Here is a 12,413-nt window from a genome sequence, read left to right on the forward strand (position 1 = left end):
CTTCTATGATTTAAAAAAAGAAATTGTAATAATTAGAATTGTATGTTGTCATAATTATTCTCAGTTTTAAATTTCAAGTATTGGCATCTGACAGCTAGTTTTGTTTTTTTGACATTAGTTTGTTTTGTTTTTAGGAAAAGGTTAACCTCTATGAATTGTCTCATTTAAAAAATATTTCTTTATTTGTAATAATTTATTTCTGCCACAGTTTATAGCCCAGTAATAATTTTTTGTAAGTTTTGTAGCAATTCTAACTTGTAAACGGATGTTGTAAACGGATAGAATAAGTTTTTCTTTTTTGTTATACTGGTATTTTCTTTGTCAATTATTTTCCATCCAGTCCTGAATGTAGGTCTCTCCCAATTGCTTCCATCTTTCTCTATCTTGCGCCAATCTAATCCACTGTTTGCCTGCCACTGTTCTTATGTCATCTACCCATCTTTTTTGAGGTCTTCCCATGCTTCTTGTTGTTGTCCTTGGTCTCCATTCTAGAATTCTCCTTGTCTACCTGTTGTCATTATATCGGGTTACGTGACCTGCCCAGCGCCATTTCATTTTTGCAATTTCATCCACAATATCCCTAATCTTCGTTCTACGTCTTATCTCGGTGTTTCTAATCTTGTCTCTTAGTGATACTCCAAGCATGATTCGTTCCATTGCTCTTTGCGTTGTTTCTAATTTTTTAGCAGATTTTTTGGTAAGGGCTACTGTCTTCAAGCCGTATGTACAAACTGGTAGTATGCATGTGTTATACACCTTTTCCTTTAAGTTTACAGGAATGGAGGTGTTTTTCAAGATATATGCTAATTTGCCGAAAGCGCCCCATGCCAGTTGTGTCTCTTCTGTTATATTGGTATAAATCTTTGTAACTATTTATATAGTAATTATTTTTGCATTATCTGTATTTGTAACTGTTTATGGTGAGACAACAATAAATGTTTAATTTTTTTTCCTAAACCATTTCTAATTTATTTTCGTTACAATTTTTCCCCAAAACAATTTATTTCCCACATAAGTCGTTACAATTTGTCACCTCGAAGCGGCGTCCTTATTTTAAATAGCTAGAGGTCCTTCCTGTTGTTTTGTTTGTCCATTTGTTCCAGGAGATTCATGTAAGTACCCCTTTGTTTCATTTTTGTAGTTGCCTCAATCCAACCCCCTTGCCGCTCACTTATCCACGACCCAGCTATTCCAAATAAACCCTGAGTGTCGTTCGCATAAGTTTCGATTTATTTTGCTTCTCCTATTTCTGCCCCAATAGTTTCTGTCCCCAATTCTCAACCCCCCATAGTAATACTCTATGTGGTGAGTAAAACATTTCGTTACAATTGTCGATAGAACACTCTGATCAAAATACCTGACACTGAAAACTACCGGTCGCTTCAAGCGTTGTTTCTAAGACAACGGTGCATTCTACAGAAAAAGTGCTAATAAACATTTTTGTTTAAAATTACCTTAGCTATATTTTTTATTTAAAACATTTGTTTAGGATTAATATTATTAATCCTAAATTAAATAATAATAATTAGTTAAAGCAAAATTCAGCGTGTTAGTTTAATTTTATAGTTTCAGTGGTATTTTCGTCTCTGATGACTAGAGTATTTAGAGCAAACTGACCTAAAAAACGATCTTCTTACACGGTTTCTGTCCTGCTTGGCTATACTTTATTACCCTGTATCATTTAACTATTCTCGTTACTAATGCATACGACAAGTACAGATCTACTAAAAAATCAGTAGACCTGGTAACCCTGCGAGAGGTAGTAATGGGCAACGTAAGTGGACCAAAACATGAGGTAACATCGAAACTGGCTTCACTTTTCGAAGGTTTATTAAATGAACGTTCGCCGTCCCCTCTCTTTCCTTGTCTAAGGTTGCATAAGTCACACCGAATCTTTTACGTTTCGGCGTTAACTCTAACCGTATTCGTGTAACATATCTGGATTATCATTGCATCTTAACAGTTTACACAATAGAATTTCGAAAGGCTTAAAAATAAAACCTGAAACTAGCTTAAAAGTCAATTTACCATTAACGAATTTTACTTATACAGATATACAACAGTAAAAAAATGTTCAACGACGTTTAAAACTCCTTTTTTTTTGTTAAAATTAATATTATAGAGGGTACCTTTAAAATACAGTAAAATTCTCTACAGTTTATTCAAATTGGCGAAAAGTTTCTAAACATAATAATCGGTGCATTAATTTCTTAGAAGATTGTACGAAAAAGGCACTACTTTATCCAAATAAAAACAAATACTATCACACCCACATCTATTGATACAATACACCTATTGATCATCTGGGGGTAAACAAATCAATATTAAAATTTCTTACAGACTCATGTAGTTACTATCGCACGTCCTATATAATGGTAATTATCTCCCTGTTCTCTTTTTCCATATAAAGATGCTTATTATGATATATATCTTCCCTATAATATATATATATATATATATATATATATATATATATATATATATACTCAGGTGCAAAACAATCGATCCATGGGTATTATTTGCGGAAAAAAGAAAACGTTTGAAGATATTACTTTTAACTCAGGTATATATGTAAAAGTATATGTTAGATTAAAATAATTTTTACAGATTATCCAAAAAATCATTTATTTATAGAGACATACGCCAAAACTCAAAAATACAAGAATATTCAAAACTTTCTGACATTAAGAAAAACATTGATAATAAATCAATATCTAGTGTTTCTCCCTCGGGCCCTTATAACAGCCTGTACATGTCTAGGCATTGAGGTAATTTACCTCTGGATATCAAATTGATCCAATTGGTCCCATATTTCTTGAAGAGCCACTGTAAGTTCAGCCAAGTTGTTTGTACAGGGTACTCGTGCTCGAAGACGTCTTCCCATCATATCCCATAGATGTTTTATGGGATTGAGATCGGGACTGCAAGCTGGCCAATTCATACGGACAATTTCCACCTCCTCTATATATTGGTTGACGATTCTAGCACGGTGAGGACGCGCGTTGTCGTCCATAAAAATAAAATTAGGTCCAATGAAAGGAGCAAAAGTTACCACATGCTGATCTAAAATACTTGTTATGTATCTGGCAGCAGTCATAGAACCTCTTTCTACAATAACTAAATCAGTATGGGCTTCTGAACTGATACCAGCCCAAACCATAACGAAACCCCCCCCCGATAACTTATTCTTTCCGGAATATTACATTGAAAATATCGCTCTCTGTGTCTTCTCCAAACCCTTTCTCGACCGTCTGGTGACCTTAGACAAAATCTGGACTCATCTGAGAAGAATACATTGCTCCAATCTGCATCACTCCAGTTTTCATGTTCTCTTGCAAAAGCAAGGCGAGCTCTGCGATGTTCTATGGATAGTATTAGAGATAGGGCTGGCCTTCTGGATAATAAATTACCTTCTACAAGTCGTCGACGAACTGTCCATCTGCTTACATCCACATTTCCCACTTCGCTCAGACGATTTGCCAGTTCAACTGAAGTTAGATGCCAATTTCTCAAACATGATGAGACCAGAAATCGATCATCTCTTTAGGATGTTACCCTTCTACGACCTGATCCTGGTCTTCTTGTAAAGTTACCGTTGTCGCTAAAACGCCGAACTGCTCTTTGAACCGAAGATCGACTAACACCCAACATTTTAGCTGCATAATATTGGCTACGACCATCTTGAACTAAAGTCACCGACCTTGCAGCATCTGTCGGAGTTAGAGACATTTAGGAAGGATAATTAAATAAAAATATAACACGCTTTGAAAATAAAATCACTCCACTAGTATGGTTGTTGAATTAAAAACAACATTCAATAAATATCTACTTGCTTCAGACCCTTTTTGACAAAAACCTGAAATACCAATTTGTTTTAAGAAATATAAAAAGCAATATTAAAAATAATATTTTATTTCTCGTATACGAGGGTACACCTAAATTTACATACGTAATTTAATGTCTCTAAAGTTATACAACTTCAAATAAATAAGAAATAAGGAATGGATCGATTTTTTTGCACCTGAGTGTATATATATATATATATATATATATATATATATATATATATATATATATATATATATATATATATATATATATATATATATATATATATGTATATATACATAACCTCATCACTTTTAGTCGATATATCTTATAAATAGACAGAAAAATCTGTTTACGTAGAAATACAGGTTTCCTTTATGACTATGCAATGACTAACAATAAAGAAATCCAGTTCTTTAGTATAGAAATATGGACAAAAAAGGTGATAGGTCACAAATATTAAACAAACACTTTGCTTTTAAAAAATTAGCCAATAATCTAACTCTACACGTATCAATATGTTAAAACTTACTGTATAAATGTTAGTTGATTTCTTCTTTCACGGGCCTCTTTAATTTTTTCTTTATTTTTACTGAAATAAAATTAAACTATATTAATTAAATTTTTTTATAAATAAATGGTCGCTAATAATACAGTAAATATACAATAATACAGTAAAAACGTATTATTTCATTTCTATACAGATACTATACCATAATATTATGTGCAGTGAACAATGATTATTTCCTTCGGATCAAACTATAGAATAACTAAACATGATCTGTATTTAAATTAAACTTAGTATGTTTAAGTTTTCTTATTTTATTTTTCTTAATTTTTAGTTGTATACTGACAAGCCTGTTATACTTTTAAGTATATTCACTTAAAAAAAGAAATGTTAAAGAAAACACAAGGAATGCGTGATCAATTCATGTACACTCTATAGAGGTACTTAAGACGTATCTACTTGTTACAAAATCATGAATACTGTAATTTATTATAGATATAAAAACCGTAACCAAAGTATTAAGTAGGTGCTCACCAGTATCGACAATCAGCATCTCTAAATAAAAAACCATAGGTAATCTTCAGTCTAATCAGAAATGTGCATAGAGAATTGTTTGATTCTAATCATTTATTTTGACTTTATTATTAGAATATTAGCTTGTAAATGATACCTTGCAGGTTTGTATACACAGTCACCAAAACCAACTTGTATGTCTAACACGGATTCTTTCAATAAAGTCTTAAACAATTCTTTAATTCCACCCAAAGAGAGATCGAAAAGAAGCCATTTAAGCGTAGAGAACAAAGAGATACACACAACCAAACTTATATGGAATCACCATGTATTTCAAACTTATATTTATTTCTTTTGAAAAAACTTGTTATTGTTGCGAAGAATAAAGGTTTTTATTGAAAATAAACAAACCAATAAAACAATCAGATAACACTGCCCGTCACAGTATAGATTATTTGTTTTAGTTGTAAATTGAACGAAAATAAATAAACTAACTTTTGCTTTATAAAAGAAAATATGCCTTATGTGGGGTTAACGGATTTGCAAAAGGGAAATATTATTGGTCTTTTGGAGCAATTAAGTCTCAGCGGGACATAGCTACAGTGGTAAGCGAAACACAGGGCGTTGTATGAAAAACCTAAGCTAGGTATCAGGAGTTAGGAACGCTTAAGAATAGACCAAGATAAATCCGCCAAAAAGGAATAATGGCTTGCCTGACCGTTTTATTTTTTAAGTAGATAGAACAGACCCAACAATTTCTCACCGGCAACTACCAAAGCAGCTTTTGGAAGGTACAGATGTAAGTGTTTCAGTTTAAACGACAAGGCGAAGATTCATGCCCAAGGACTATACAGCAGTTGACAGTTACGGATTCCCGAGTTAACCATCGGGACTACGATTTTTTGTACAGTCTTTAAGTCTTCGAAAGAAACTAAATCGTTTATTTGCACTGTTAGCTGTAAAATTAATTTTTCCTTAGCTACTTTTAGATAACTTTTCTTTCTATTTTGTTGTTTCTATATGTTTGTATATGTTTCTATTATTGCATTCAATCACCATGTTGTCACCATTACTTAAATAAAACTAATAATAATATATCAGATGAGATATTTATTTCGTCTATAAATAAGCTCCTCACAACCTGAAAAAAAGTTATATATCGAAGTCTCTTGTATTAATGCCAATTAATATATTGATAATATATATATCGATTTAACATAACTACCAAAGGAAAAGATCTTAAAGTTTTTCATATAGACCAAGCCACCCAAGCTAGCTACATTAAAGTTTACATTAGCTACATTAATGTCGTTGATTGAATTAATGTTTTATAGTTCTGTGCATTCTTTTAATATGCATATTGGTATTTATGCAATACAATGCATAGTAGCATTCTTCTTCTTTTTAAAAAAATGAGAAATACGTCCTTTGGCACTAATATATGTAGCATATCTAAAAAATTAATTTTACGTACTGCATTAAATTAAAGGGTAGGTATATAAAATATGATATATTACTTGGATGTTTTCTTTTGACATGTGCCGTTAAGTTTGAAGATTTCGAAAAGTATATGTTACACTTAGTACAATGATTCATTTTCTACGTACACAAAAAAAAAACACTAAGAATTTAAATGATATACTTATACAAAACTAAATAAACAATTGTCCATACCGGTCAAAAACCACACTTAAAAGTTTTAAAAATTCACACCACACAATATCAGTTACGCAAATATTCAAAAAGAATCAACAACCATACAAGTAACACAATATGTTGCAAGTACGATTGCGCGAAGCCGTGGAATTTATGAAGTCGCTCTGTCTCTAGATAGTCTATGCTATAATTTCACTATTTGGGAGAGTGATTCATCGTTTAAACGCTAAATATCCTCAAATTTAAATGTACACAGCGGCCCTCAAAAACTACCCGTTTTCTCAATTGCAATTTGCGTTTTCTCATAAGAAATTACACAATATATAAGTAGTATATTTATTTGCGATTCTCTATAGAAAAATTGACCAGAAGTTGTCGTACAGTGTAGCCAATTCTTGTTCACAAGTAGTAATTATGGTCATACAAAACCTGTATTCTTCCATGCAGCGATTATTACCGTCATAAAAATACCAAAAAAATATAATTTTTTCAATAGTACAAAATTGTAATTAAATAAATTTTATTTATATGTTCCGTTTCGTTACATATTTAAACTTTTGGCAGCTTTGGAATTATCGACGGAACTCCGTTTCAATTCCGACCCACAGAAAGCCATAAAACTGGTTTTTGCCGAGCAAGTGCCCATCAACAATGGTTCATTTACATTGGCGTTTCTAAGGGTAGTGCGTGTGTTGCATTTTGTGAATATATTTCATGCGATAAGTTTGTGTTATTGATAAAACGTGTTATTGATAATACGAGTGTTATAGTTTGTCGTTTTATAGTAAATATAGTTATATTCTGTGATTATTTGGTTTGAGTTCTATTGGAGTTGGACGAAAAACCGAGTTGTTCCAAGAAGAGACAGCAAAATTCTGATGTTGATTCCAAAAATGAAAAGCAGCAAAAAAAACGGAAAATGTTAACGTCCGAAGAGAAGGTAATGATACGAAACGTTTATGAAGGAATTGTCGGCAGAAAAATGACATTTAATGTTAGCCAAGCGGTTGACATTTGTAGCAGTTTAACAAAAGTATCCGTTAGTTGTATTTATCGTGTACTTAAAAATACATCGGAAAATACAAAGCAAGAAAAAGGTTAAACTAGGGGTAGGAAAAGCATTGTTTTGGATGACGACACAAGGAATATTATACGTCGAAAAATTCATTCATTTTATTTTCTGAGTGAAACTCCAACACTGAAAAATATTTCTCAAGAGCTCGAAACTTTCGATATGTAAAGTTCAACAGAAAAAGTATGCTATTAGAAAAAAATAAAATTATTGTGTGGAGAAGAAAATATTTGGAAGAAATACGCAAAATTCGTAGCACTGGACGCAAGAGATGTTATTTGGATGAAACCTGGTTTAACGAAGGTCATACAGCTGGAAAAGTTTGGCAAGATTTAAATGTCAAAAGTAAACGCGAAGCATTTATAGAAGGCTGGTCTACAGGATTAAAAGCTCCATCAGTAAAGGGACGACGTTTAATCATCACCCATATAGGAAGTGATACAGGGTTCCTTGATGATGGTTTTCTTCAATTTGAGTCGAAAAAAAAACAGGTGATTATGAAAGAAATTGAAAGGGAGGATTTAAGAATGGCTTACAGAAAAGGAGATTTCATACGAAGAATCAATACTCAAAATTGAGCTACTTGACGTTGCACGGTTAAGAAAAAGTGAATATCTTAAATATGCTGTAGATGAAACGGCAAAAGATTATGGTGTCAAAGTTCTACGTCTACCACCTTATCATTGCGAACTTAATCCTATTGAACTTATCTGGGCGCAAGTGAAAGGAGAAGTAGCACGCAATAACAAAACGTTCAAATTAAACGAAGTTAAGGAACTTTTGATTCAAGCAATCCTCCATATAACTCCAGAGAAATGGGCTAAATGTATAGGCCACATAATTAAAGAAGAACATCGTATGTGGGAACTTGACACTCATATCGAAGTTTTACTAGAGTCAATTATAATTACATCAGGTGGTGAAGATAATGACAGAGATAGCAGCACTGCATCTTCAGATTTAGACAGCGAATAATATTTTCTAATAGTTTAATAAGAAATTTAGTATAAAAAAAACCAAAAACAAAAAAAAACGAGAAGAACATATTAAATGTGTATAGTGTTTGTGTTTAAATAGAATAGTACAATGTTTTGTTACATCAACATTTTTTTATTTTGTTTTTATAGAAATTTATTTTGTTTTATAGGATTTTATTTTGTTTTGTTTTATACTGTTTAAGTCTTTTGTTCATTTTATTTAACAAGACAATATGGCTCTTGGTGAACACCCATTTAAAAAAAGTAACGCGCCACAAGACATACCTCTGGGGTGGTGTGGAAACTGTCTTAAAATTTGTTTTAAAAAAAGTTCATTGTGTAACTCTTTAAGCACGGGTCAGGTCAAAAGGTGGTATCAGTAAGCTTTCTGCAAAATTACTTGTTTTTTATAGCTTTTTGTTTGTGGGATTCTGTATTTTTAGGGGAATGTAGGGAATGAGCCACAAAATATTTATTCATATGTTTATTTACTGACGTTTCGATCTCTATATCCAGAGATTGTTTTCAATTATACAAATGATAGTAATATTTATTTTCTATGGCTTTTTGCTTCTCGTTCTGTATTTTTAGAAATAATGTTGAGAAAAAGCCACAATATATTTATTCAAATGTTTAATTTACGGAAGTTTCGATCTCTATAAAGAGACCGTTTTTAAACATACAAATGACAGATATATTTATTTTTCTATAGCTTTTTGTTTGTGGCATTCTGTATTTTTAGAGAGAAGGTTGGAAATAAGCCACAATATATCTATTTACATGTTTAATAGACTGACGTTTCAGTGTATAATAAAAAAATATAATAAATATAACTATCATTTATATCTTTGAAAGCTGTCTTTGGATATAGAGATCGAAACGTCAGTAAAAACTTGTAAATAAATATATTGTGGCCTACTTCGAACATTAATATTTGAAAAATAAAATATAATTAACGTTAAAATAAAAGTAATTGTACGTCACTGGATTTTCATACGTCTTTCCGCATTTCTGCGAATTTAAACGATGAATCACTCTCTGAAATATTGAAATTATAGCATAGATCCTAGTTCTCTCTACTACCTACGAAGATGGACCGGCGTGGCGTGAAGTGACTTTCAAACTCTTTCTACAGCGCGTCGGGCCCATTGGACCGGCAGTCAAATATTGACATTTTTTCGTTATTAATTACTTTTGAAAAAAGTTACAAAAATGACGTTAAATATTGAACAGTATAAATTGTCAAAGTTCGGTTGGCCTGTAGGACTAATTTAAAAATATAGCTTGGCAGTTAACTTGTTAAAACCCTTTGTGCAGAATGAACCGTTCTCCCATAATCAACGCTTGAAGCGACTGATGATTTTTTTGGGTTGTGAGGCACGCGAAATCAATTTTAAATAAAACTTTTGATCGAGTGTGTTATCGACAAAAATCAAAATACATTTTAAAGTTGAAGAGTGCTGCTTTCTGACGCCGCAAACGCTGAATTTAAACTTTTACATTACAAACGATCTAAAACGTTTAAAACTGCTTCTTTGTAATAACACCAGCACGTTTTTCAAAACTACTCAATTTAAGCTACCGCCTTTGTGGAGACCTTTCCCATGATGTGGGATCGTTTGTCTTTCAAAAATTTATTTCGTGCTTGTAACTGACATTCAAAATCACCGGTCGCTTCAAGCGTTGTTTCTGCACAAAAAGTGCTAACGAACATTTTTGTTCAAAATTACATCAACTACATTTTTTATGTTTTCTATGGCCTACAGATTTTTGATAAATCGATATTTTTCACTTGGTTTTTTTTTATCTGAAATAAGCTAAATTAATTTTATTAAAAATTTGGTAGATACAAATTTAGATACTGAATGCTGAATGTTGTTCATTATTGAAACCAAGGAAATTTAAGTATTCTGTATACAACTTAGATGTAAAACTAAAGTAAACTTATTAAAAGATATTGTTTTTCGGTATAGGGTAAATGATACAGTCGTTGGCCATGCTATAGTAATTGGCCATGTTAACATAAATTTATAAATATTAGGTAAGAATTTCTGCTGGTTAATAAAGCTCTGCATTATAAAGTTAATCGTTGTAGATATAGATATAATTTAGCATGATATATTAAACTAAGGTTGTAACTGATCAAATTTTAGGCCCCAAACATTTTTAGATAACAAAAAATGCGCGGATTTATTATGCCAATAACTATATCAATAATTTAGGTATGTAAACAGTTATTGGCCGGCCGGCCAATTACTGTGATATATTTTTTAAAATAAATTTTCAGATATAATTTGTTTTCCATAAAAATGGGCACTGTAAATTACATTATCCTTATTGTTACCTTTAAATATTTTAAGAGTAAACAGTCGTTGTTTCGAAATAAAGTTTTTCTTGGAACTAACTCAGTATTAACTTCAGAAGAAGAAGCAGTTCTAGAAAGATGGATTTTGACCTTATACAAGAAAGGATTTTCTCGTAGAATGGAAGACATTCAAGCTTCTGTGAAATATTTCCTTGACGCAGCCCCTAGAGAAAATCCGTTTAAAGATAACCATTCAGGAAGAGGATGGTATCACCCCTTCCTAAAACGTCACCCAAATATAACTCTAAGAACCGCAGAAGGAAAAATATCAGCTAGCTCAGTTGTAGCTGAAGCAGACATAAGAAACTGGTTTACTAATGTAGAAGACTATTTAAAGGAAAAACAATTATTTGAGATTCTTGAAGATTCCAGCAGAATCTACAATGGAGACGAAATCTGGTTTTGGCTTTGCCCAAAGAACAAAAAAGTTCTTGCACCAAGAGGAGTGAAAAACGTTTATGAAATACAACATCATTCAAAAAACAATATCACAGTGATGTTTACATTTTCACCTTGTGGTGTTGTGGCTCCACCTATGATTATCTATGCTTACAAAAGACTGCCAGCTGAAATTGTTAAATCTGTACCGACACCTGGGGAATTGGATGCAGTGATAACGGTTGGATGAAAAATCAGCTGTTCTACGAATATATAGGAAACATTCTTTATCCTTACTTAAGGAAAAATAACATCAAATTTCCAATAGCCCTGTTCTTTGATGGTCACAGCACATATTTAACCTATGAAATAAGCGAATTATGCAAAAAGCTACAGATAATTCTAATTGCTCTGTACCCTAACTAAACTCGAATCTTGCAACCTGCAGATGTGGCCGTTTTTAAGCCCTTAAAAGAAGGGTGGAAAAGTGATGTATTAAAGTTTCGGAGAGAGCACCCTACTTAAGTTGTAACAAAGGACAATTTTGCTACAGTTTTAAAAACAGTGGTTGATAACATAAAACCAGAAAATATTAGAAATGGTTTTCGTGCCTGTGGGCTTTTCCCTTGGAATGTAAGTCAGTAAAATTACATTCGAAACATTTAAAAAGATTGTTGGAGAGAAAAAAATGGAAAGGCTTAAAAACTTTGTTGAAAGTGATGCACATAATTCCGATTTTTTGATGTTGTATTATGTTTATAAAGAATTTTTGAAGGCAAGTCCATCCATGAATACTGATCAACTGGAAGATATGGATAAACCCGAAGATACAGAGCAGCAAGGAGGAACGGACCAATTCCATGGGACGATCCAATCTGAAATCTGTAAGCCAGAAAAAACTCTTGAAATCGGAAATTTACAGGATAAAAAAATGAGGGCTTTATTAAGCATACTTCGGAAATTATCGTAAATGAGCAAATGTTTGACATTGAAAATATCCCTATTCTAATAGAAGAAAATACTAACTTCGACAACCAAATGCCTAGCACTTCATCGCTCGCCTCTGAACACGTCTTATTAAATAAGTCATCTTCATCAATCAGAGATTATGTTATT

The 12,413-nt window shown here is 32.1% G+C and overlaps 1 protein-coding gene across 2 annotated transcripts in view; it reads right to left on the reverse strand.

Annotated features, from left to right (window-relative positions):
* LOC140447587 (prolactin-releasing peptide receptor-like) overlaps nt 1-12,413 on the reverse strand; it is a 1,093,989-nt gene that overhangs the window by 455,133 nt on the left and 626,443 nt on the right. The window contains exon 5 of one of the 2 annotated variants that reach the window (XM_072540318.1): nt 4,361-4,420. The exons of the other annotated variant lie outside the window; for it this stretch is intronic. The gene's annotated coding sequence lies outside the window, so the exon portion shown is untranslated. The remainder of the gene's footprint in view (nt 1-4,360; nt 4,421-12,413) is intronic. 2 annotated transcript variants of the gene reach the window in all.

The sequence above is a fragment of the Diabrotica undecimpunctata genome, chromosome 8 (assembly GCF_040954645.1).
Source record: "Diabrotica undecimpunctata isolate CICGRU chromosome 8, icDiaUnde3, whole genome shotgun sequence".
Lineage (NCBI taxonomy): Eukaryota > Metazoa > Arthropoda > Insecta > Coleoptera > Chrysomelidae > Diabrotica > Diabrotica undecimpunctata.